Source organism: Onychomys torridus, chromosome 14 (genome assembly GCF_903995425.1).
Source record: "Onychomys torridus chromosome 14, mOncTor1.1, whole genome shotgun sequence".
Classification (NCBI taxonomy): Eukaryota; Metazoa; Chordata; class Mammalia; order Rodentia; family Cricetidae; genus Onychomys; species Onychomys torridus.
Genome location: NC_050456.1, coordinates 27763175 through 27773174, shown reverse-complemented (window position 1 = coordinate 27773174; position 10000 = coordinate 27763175). Strand labels below are relative to the sequence as shown.

General features: G+C 40.1%; 1 protein-coding gene across 1 annotated transcript in view; it reads left to right on the top strand.

The window, feature by feature from the left end:
- The window catches only part of Sec23a (Sec23 homolog A, COPII coat complex component), an 87865-nt gene that overhangs the window by 57993 nt on the left and 19872 nt on the right, over positions 1 to 10000 (top strand).

Sequence of the window (10000 nt, the reverse complement as noted above, 5' to 3'; positions counted from 1 at the left end):
TGAGTGCTGGGATTAAAAGCATGCACCCCTACCTCCTGGTTTGAGGACAACTTCTGAGAGTTTTTTTTTTTTTCTTTTTTTTTTTTTTTAACCTGGAGGCAGTTTCTAGTTTCTGTCATGCTGCTACTCTAGGATATTTGACCTTTGAGCCTCCATATGATTGTCCTCTCTCCACCTTGTCTTTCCTTAGGAATACTGGGATAAAAGATGTGTTATCCAGATTTTGCCCTGTTTGTGGGGATTGAACACGGGTTGTTGGCCTTTACAGCAGATGCTTTTATTCATGGAGACATCTTGATGGCCAAGAATGCTGCTTCTGAAACACATATTGGACCATTCCCCTTGGCCCTTACAACAAAGTCCAAACATTTCAACCTAGTCACCTCATCTAATGTACACCAGAGCCTAGGCCTTCCCCTAGGAAATGGTGCAAAAGAGACAGTTGGAAAGCTGTGTGGAGTTGTCTAATTTGACCTGAGTGTTAACTTCAGGTGTGTTACTTGGGATCTGCATAGTAATAAAACCAAATATGTATTTTATTTACTTTTCCTTTTAATAGAGATAATTATATACACTTAGGTTCACAATGTGATTCAGTACGTGCATGCAACATGCAATGGTCAGGGTTATCAGCCTTCCTTTTTTAATTTCTTTATGTGCTACCTTCTGAGCTCCTGTCTTCTGGTTCTTACAAAATTCATGGATGGTTATTTTAAACCACAGTTGCTCTAGAATCTAGAACTTCCTAATGTATGTTGGAACCTGCAACCACTAACCTCCATCAATCACTGTTCACTTCTATTTTGAGATTAACTTTACACTTTTGTTTTTTTGGGACAGGATTTCTCCATGTAGCTCTGGCTGTCCTGGAACTCACTCTGTAGACCAGGCTGGTCTCAAACTCAGAGATCTATGTGCCTCAGCCCTGTATGTTCTGGGATTAAAGATGTGCTTCACCATGCCTGGCTACCTTAAAAAGTTTTCACAAGTGAAAGAGAGTATGTATTTGTTTTTCCACGTTTGGTTTACTTAACACAGTGACCTTCAGTTATATTCATTTTTCCATAAATAGCAAGATTTCAAACTTTTTATGGTTCAGCAATATTCTACTGTATGTGTGTACATTAAAAGTTTGTATTAATAGTCAGTATACAAAATAATGAGTTTCATTATGGCATTGTTATATGTATCTGTCATTATACTTTATTTCTATTTGCTTCCCGGATGCCCTCTCCCACTCCCATGATCTTGCTTATACTAGATTTTCTCTATCCTCCTTCATCTGAGTCCTTACCTTGACTACTATAAATGAGTGGTGCAATTAACATATGAGTTCAGATAAGTCTTTGATAAAATGATTTCATTTAATTTCTGTTGGGTAAATACCCAGAAGTGATAGGTGAACCCTGTGGTGGGTTCACTTTTAGATTTTTTTGGGGTGGGGGAGCCTTGTAACAGTTTTCTTTTAGAAGTATATGAATTTGCATTCCCATTAGACTCTAGACTCTAGTGTTGCAGTTATTTGTTTACATCGTGTGAAGATATGTCACTGTGATGGTTTAATAAAGAGCTGAATGGCCAGTAGGTAGGCAGGAGAGAATAGGCAGGACTTCCGGGGAGAGAACTCTGTGAAGAAGAGAGGTGAGAGACACCAGTGAGACTCTGAAGAAGTTGTCATACAGTACAGAGCACAGGTTACCGAGCCATGTGGCAGAATGTAGATTAATAGAGACAGGTTAATTTGAGTTCTAAGAGCTAGTTGGGAAAAAGCCTAAGCTAAGGCCACGCTTTCATAATTAATTATATGTTGCCATGTCATTTTTGGCGTGCTGGTGGTCTGAATGAGAAAGTACTACTACACTTCAGCAACTAGATGTTTGTAGAAGTTCCATGTTCCTGTGTTCTCATTAGCATGTGCTAGCTTTCACTTCTTTGGTAATAGCCACTTTGCCTGGGGTGAGGTATCCTGGTGTGATTTTGCATTTCTCTGATGATTAGTGACACAGAGTAAGCATTTTTCATCTAGTTGGCTGCTAACCATATTATTGTTGGTTGCTGTTAATTAACTTCTGTGGCTTATTACACTTGGTTTTATCTATCTATCTATCTATCTATCTATCTATCTATCATCTATCTATCTATTTACCTACCTACCTATCTATCTATTGCTTTTTCAAGACAGACCTTCTCTGTGTGGCTTTGGCTGTCCTAGAACTCATTCTGTAAACCAGGGTGGCCTCCAGCTCACAGAAATCTGCCTGCCTCTGCCTCTAGAGTGCTATGTATTTCAAGATGGCCTTGAACTCATGATCCTACTACCTCACCTTCTGAGGCAGGGATTACAAGCATTTGTCACAACATCTATGCTGTGGATATTGCTCTGTATAAATAAAATGCTGATTGGCCAGTAGCCAGGCAGGAAGTATAGGCGGAGAAACAGAAAGGAGAATTCTGGGAACAGGAAGGCTGAGGCAGAGAGACACTGCAAGCCACAGCCATGAGAAGATGTTGAGATACCAGCCACAAGCCACGTAGCAACTTATGCATTAATGGAAATGGGCTAATTTAACATGTAAGAACTAGATAGCTAAAAGTCTGAGCCATTAGGCCAAACAGTTTAAATAATATAAGAGTCTGTGTATTAATTTTATAAATGGGCTATGGGACTGCTGGGGCTTGGTGGGAGCTGGAGAGAAACTCTAGCTACATATCTGTAAGTATGTAGTTTTTCAGTTATTTAAAAAATAGTATTTAGAATTCAGATTTATTCATCTTTCTAGTGTTCTTAGAACTAAAAAATGTATATATAGTTTTTTTCTGTGTATGAGTGTGGTCTGCATGCATGTTCTGTGTATCATGTTTATGTCTGGTACCCTTGGAGATCAGAAGAGGGTGTCAGATCACTGGAAACTGGAGTTTTGGATGCTTATGGGTGCTGGGAAATGAACCAGATCCTCTGAAAGAGCAACAAATGCCTTTAGCCTGTAAGCCATCTTTCCACAGTTTGCAGTGTGTCTGTGTGTTCTTGTTGGTGGTGGTGTTCTGTGTGACTCATATGTCTTTTATGTTGGGATGCTTTCTTTGAGTTTATCATCCCTAACAGCATATATTAGCAGTAGGACAGTGATTGCTCTGTCCTATACACTGCTTTGTGTCACTTTGTGTCATTAGTACAGCCACACCAGCCTGCTTTCTGTTGAACAGACGCTGTCTTTTATTTACTTCCGAACATTTCCTATCATTTGGACTTGGTCATGATGCTTTTAGAAGCAGCAGATAACAGATTTTAAAAACAGTCTATTCTGATCATCTTGACTTACTTTTTATCTTTTGTACCTGTTTTAACCATCTAATTATTAAAGTTCAATTCATTTTTCCTCTTTCTCTGTCTTTACATCTATATTTCTATATCATTTTTCCCTCAACAACTGGTAATTATTTTAATATGTGATTGTTAATCTTTACTGCCAATGTGACCAGGTTTAATCACACAGGAGACACCCTGGGGTATGTCCACAAGGTTGTTTCCAGAGAGGACTGACTCTGAGGTAAGGTCCACCTGAATGTAGGAAAAGAGAAAGATGACATTCCGTCCTGTCTGCTTTCTGATCTGCCCAAATGGGAGCAGCCTCATTCCTGCAGCCAAAGGCGGGGGACAGCTCCCACCAAACCCTCTCCACCATGGGGGGCCGCTTCACCAAACCCAGAGCCACAGTCAGTCCTTCCTTCCTTCAGCTGCTTTTTGTCAGGTTTCTGGTCACAACAAGGAGAAGAGAAGCTAGCGTAAACATACACTAGAGGAAGGGATGACCCAAACCTGGACACACAACTTCCAAGCCAGTAGAGGAAAGTAGGGGATAAATGTGATTTTATCAAAATGAAGAAGGAATAGCAAAGGAAAAGTATGGTCAATAAACAACAACAAAAACTAGCAGGCTTTTTGTGTTTCCTGAAAATGCAAAGCTAACTTTTAGTCTGTCACAGTGGTGAGTTAATGGCATTATAGGTACTCTTAACTCAGTTTCTTGCAAATGGCACAAGACGGTAGATGGCAGCATAGCCAACTTCCAGAGAACTTACCCAGGCTTGTTACTCTGGCCTTGTTCTCTGCTGAAGAGCACCTTTGTCAAGTGCAAAGGCTTTTGTTTGTTTGTTTGTTTTTCTTTTTCTTTTTCCTTCAATTAAACCAAGTTGCTGAGTGCTGTGGGCAGCTTATACGTTTAGACCAGCAAACCATATATTATCAAGTGAGCTTTGACCAGGATTTTTACAGGGCAATCTTTAAATCTCTTTTACAATACCAGCACATTCCTAAGGGCTATGACTGTCGACCTATGAAGCCACCTAAGACTTTATAATATTGTCATTTAAGGAATTTAGGGCAGTCAGTTGAGTTGTTGACTAGTTGGAAAAAATGAGTCAGTCCACCAGAGAGACACACTTCCCACAGAACAGGCCAACCTTTTCCTAACTGCAGTAACCTGGATATTTTGACAGAGAAGGGAACTTTTTTAAGCCTGGTGTTATGGATTTGTTCCTTTTGGAAGATGGCCTGATGTGGTGGGGACACCATTGTTTTCTTTTCGCTTTTTTGAGACCTGGTCTCTCCATCTAACCCTGCCTGTCCTGGAACTGGATATATAGACCAGAGATCCTCCTGCCTCTGCCTCCTGAGTGTTGGGATTAAATGCTGCATGGCTTGGTGTTATGGATTTGTTCCTTTGGGAAGGTGGCCTGATATACTGGGGAAGCCATTGTTTTCTTTTCTGGCTTTTTTGAGACCAGATCTCTCCATCTAGCCATGTCTGTCCTGGAACTTGATATATAGACCAGAGATCCTACTGCCTCTGCCTTCTGAGTTCTGGGATTAAATGCTGCATGGCCTTAAAAAAAGAAAGACAGATTTATGTATATGAATCACACCATGTGAGTTATGGATGGTTGTGAGCCACCATATGTGTGTGGATGCTGGGAATTGAACTCAGATTCTCTGCAAGAGCCATTAACTAACTCCCTGGCCACATTGGGGATGCATCCACACACTGCTCCTACTTGGGCCTTTAATCTGTTCTGTGGACCACACTGTTTGTTTCAAAAATCCACAAAATCAATTGTCATAGGGATTAGAATCTTTTCTTAAGAATAACAAATCTGGATATTAATTATGAATAAAGATCTCTCAGAAGTCACACACCTCCTGAGAACCCCCAAAAAGGAGGGATCACATTTCACCTTGTGTAGTGGCTTAGATTCCTTTCTCCAAGACGATTTAATTTTAAGATAACTTAATCTCCAGCAGTTTAAAAATTAATCTTTGTTAAATCTTCATGAGATGCTGATAGTTAAATGTTTGGAAACATGTGTGAAGAGCTAAAATTCAACAGAAACAAGAGCATCTCACTCAGTGCTGCTTCAGGTTAACTTGCACAGACACACTCTGTGTGTGATTATGAGTGTGTGTGTGTGTGTGTGTGTGTGTGTGTGTGTGTGGTGAGAAAATACTGCCATCCATTCTGTTGGGGAATTTTTGGTTTTAACAGCTCCAAGGAGATATCAGCGCTGCCACCGTGGGAGTCTAATGTGTCTTCGATGTTCTGGAACTTTCACAAGATGATGGACAGCGGGTAATGTGCATTTGAAATCCCAAGACTCAGGTTTGGGGACCATGGGCATGGAACTGATATCTTAAGTTATGCAGCTAGATGATATGGCCCTTCTTTAACTATTTATTAGGAACTAACAAGGTATGTAGGGAGCAGAGTGTCAGACACAGTCTTCCTTCCTTGGGCATGGATTATGCTGTCACACATGGGCTCTTATGATGTTTAATTCTAAAACTCTATTTTTAATGAGAACATTAAGTCTACTGATTTATCAAATATATATTTTTCAGCAAGGAAGTATTTCTATTAAAAAAGCTATCAAGTTGCTGAAATATTAATGGGAGTACAATATCATTTAACTGAAGAGAATGTTTTCATTGAATCCTGGCTATAACACCCAGAATTATGTTCTGTATTTTAATAGGGATGTTAAGAAAATAAGATCCTGAGTAATAAACTGTGAAATGGCTCAATTAACAGTTGTTCTTAATTAAGAAAGATCTCACTTTTTAGGGATTTGAATGCCAATGCATACTATGAAATGCTCTTACTTAGGCATATGCTTAGTAATGGGTTAGCTTACTATTACAGAGTTCATGGACATGACTACCTGAAGCTAAAAAAATAAATTTCACTATGATCTGATTTTGGACCAGAGACTTCTGTTTGCTGTGCAATGCTTTTTAAATTATATTTATTTATTGAGTGCCATGCAAACTCCTCACACGCTCATGGTAAATGACTCATGATTAGTTCCCATTTAAAATCTACAGTCCAGCTTGGTTTCAGGGAGCTATTGTTTTATTATTTCAGGTTCTTTGGCATGAGCAGCAAGCACAGTTACTGTGCTTACTCAGCTTGAATAGTGACGGCCACATCTGCTCCTTGTGGATCTAAGTCTCTATCGTTAGCTGTCTATAACTCTGAAGACGTTCTGAATCTGCTGAAGGAAACTGACTACTGGATTGGAAAATCTCCACCCTTCAGCAAATAGCTTTGTGGAGTGATTCCTCCCTCCCTCCCTCCCTTCCTTCATCTCTCTCTCCCTCCTCCTCTCCCTTCCCTCCCTCCTTCCATCTCTCTATTTTTCTTTCTTTTTTTTCTGACAGGGTCTCATTGTGTAGTCTTAGCTTCCCCGGGACTCACTATGTATACCCAGCTGTCCTCAAACTCGTAAAGATTCTGCCTCTTTAGTGCTGGGACTAAATGTATGTGCCACCATGCCCAGGTTGATGCATTTCTTATGATTAAATTATTAAAGTGGTGACTGTCAAATGGAGATATGTTAAAACATGCTAACTTTTTTAAGGTAATTACAAAATAGATTTGAAAATGATGTAGCTAATGTTGTATGCTATGTTCTGATCTATTCCTATAATAGACAAAAACCTGTTAATTGCCCATCCAGAATAAAATACCCAAATCCTCAACACAGGGGATTAGATCTGTCAGTGATCGTGTTCACATCCTCTCAGTTGCTGCTTTGTTGAACTAAGGAACCAGTGTCAGTCTCTTCCTTAAGCAAAGGGCATGACCCAGTTTTCTCTACTGCCCAGTCCGAAGACGGGCTGCTGATCTATGAAACAGTGTGGTATGAAAAAGTTTCCAGCTAAGGATACTGGTGGTTAATGAGCAGTTATATTCTAGAAAGGCTGAATAGGAAAATTCAGAGGGCACCAGGCTTTCGGTGATGACAGGAAGACAGAGGGCAGACAGAGGAGTAACAGTCGAGACGCACAGACTTGGTGCTGGGACATGGAGCTGCAGATGCACCAATGGCTGCTGCTGTAAATGGTTCCCAGATTGTGCTAATGCTTGAAGCTTGGCCGTGAGTTCCTTTGACCATTGCTTCTAAATTAAACTTACCTGTGGAACAAAGGTCCTGCTGACTATTGGAATGAATAGGGATCCAATATCTCCCATCCAACTTACAAGTGAAATCTGTGGCATATTGAGACAGAGTTCCAGGAGATGCCTTCTTATATTTTCTCTCTTTCTTTCTCTTTCTCTTTTCTCTTTTCTTTCTTTTTTCTTTCTTTCTTTCTTTCTTTCTTTCTTTCTTTCTTTCTTTCTTTCTTTCTTTCTTTCTTTTTTTCCGAGACAGCGTTTCTCTTTGTAATAGCTCTGACTGTCCTGGACTTGCTTTGTAGATCAGGCTGGCCTTGAACTCGCAAAGAGCCTCCTGCCTCTGCTTCCTGGGTGCTGGGATTAAAGGCGTGCTCCACCACCACCTGGCATCTATTTTCTTAGGAAAGACAAATTTCACCCAGTTGAGGTGTCTTATTTAACAGTATCCAGCAGAATTAATATTTCTAACTTTCTAAGTAGATTAGGACTTTAAACATTTTGAAGTTACTTTATTTATTTGTACGCACAGCTATGTCAGAGGACAACTTGTGGAAGTCATTCTTTCCTTCTGTCATGCAGGTCCCAGGGACTGACCTCCGGTCATCAGGCTTGGAGGCCAGCACCTTTCCCTGCTTAGCCATCTCACTTTCCAGCAACAGAAGGTCTTCATCAGTAATGGGAAATACACGTACTTCAACACAGACCTTAGTAACTAGCACACTGAATAAACAAGGGCTAAATAACCACGGAAAGTGGACTTCTTTTTTTTGAGACATGCTCTCACTTTTTATCCATGGCTGGCCTGGATCTCACTGTACACTAAGCTTGACTTAAATTCAAAGAAATTTGCCTGCCTCTGCCTCCTCAGTGCTGGGATTAAAGGCATGCGATCTACTACACCTGGCCCTGAAAGTGACGTGTGTAAATGTGTGTATTGTTGGGTTTGAGTCTAAGTCCTTATGTATGCTAAGCACAGAGTACTGCTGAACTATACTACCAGGCCCTATTTAAAAAAGCTACCGTATTGTAGCTGGAAGTTTCTCTGATGCTGCCCAGCCCTGTGGTTGGGATGAATCTCTCCCCACCCTCGGTCCACAGCTGCTTATAAAATAATCTCTCAGAGGCTTAAATTAACTACCAACTGTATGACCTAAGGCTATGAATTCTTGCTAGCTAGCTCTTTCTCTGTAAGTTATAACCCATTTCTATTAATCTATGTATTGCCACGTGGCTGTGACATTACTGGTCTGCTGGCATGTTGCTCCTTGGGCGGCAGGCTGGCGTCTCTCCCAGTCCACCATTCTTTGATTCGTCTTCAGTTTGAATGTATCACCTAACCCTATCCTGCCCTGCATAGGCCAATGCAGCTTTATCAACCAATCAGATCAACACACATTCACAGCATACAGAAAGACATCCCACAACACTTCCCCTTTTCCAGCCAGAATCTCAGACAATCTTATTTATTACTGAGACTGGCTGCAGACTCTACAGCTCTGTTGAGATCTAACTATTTAAGCTTTCTTACAGGATGCCACAGAGATACCATTGCCCGCTAAACAGCAGGAAAATGATGCCCCTCTCTCAAAAAGTTTCATTTTTCTCAGGGTTATGGATGGATGGTTGTAGGGTTGGGGGTGGAACAATAAAATTTACACTCAGTATTCTCCTTTAGAAAGAAAAAAGGGAATGGATAGGTATAGGTTATTAAGGTAGATTATTGTATCTACTAGTAAACTGTTTTAGCAAACTATCAGCCTTGGATAATTTGCACTGATATGTGGATTCTTTTGTGTTTGATACAAATGTAAACTATTCTTATATTCCTATTTGAGATAATTTCTATACTGATACAAATACAAAACTGTACATATATTTCTACTCCTATTTAAAATATTTTGTATATTGATACATATTAAGGATATTATTGTCATATTGCTTATTCCACTATACATTTCTATCTCTGTTTAAGATATTTTGTGTATTGTTACAATTTTGAGGTCATTGTCCTTATACTGTACATCTATTTGCAGACTGTTTACCTTGTTAATGTGAAGCCTTAGTTCTTAGGTTATTTAGGTAGATAAGACTTACAGAACTATGGTCATCCATGCTTGCCATTTCTGTAGTTATGTTATTTAGGTTATCCAGATTTACAGAAACATATGTCAGATGGATAGGTAATCTTCAAACACTTCATAGACCTAGAGAATATGACATTTAAATAACTCAGAATTCGGCTGACGTGAGACATGACTGCTTCTGGCAGCACCGATCTGATCTTGAGAGAATGTGGGCTTCTAGACATTTCCATTTGGAAGTTTGTCTTCTTGGCAAAATGGCCTGCTGGGCAAAGAACTGCCCTTGCCTCAACTGCTGACGGTATGAACGCTGACCTTTCCGATGAGCAGGACACAAGGAAAAGTAACTATTGAACTCTGCCAAGACAGGGTAAGTTGGTCTTTCAAAATTACTGCTTCTCAAAATGGTCTGTCAGATATTCTAGGCCTGTAGCAAAATTGGATGCCCCAACAATGCTGAGAAACTTT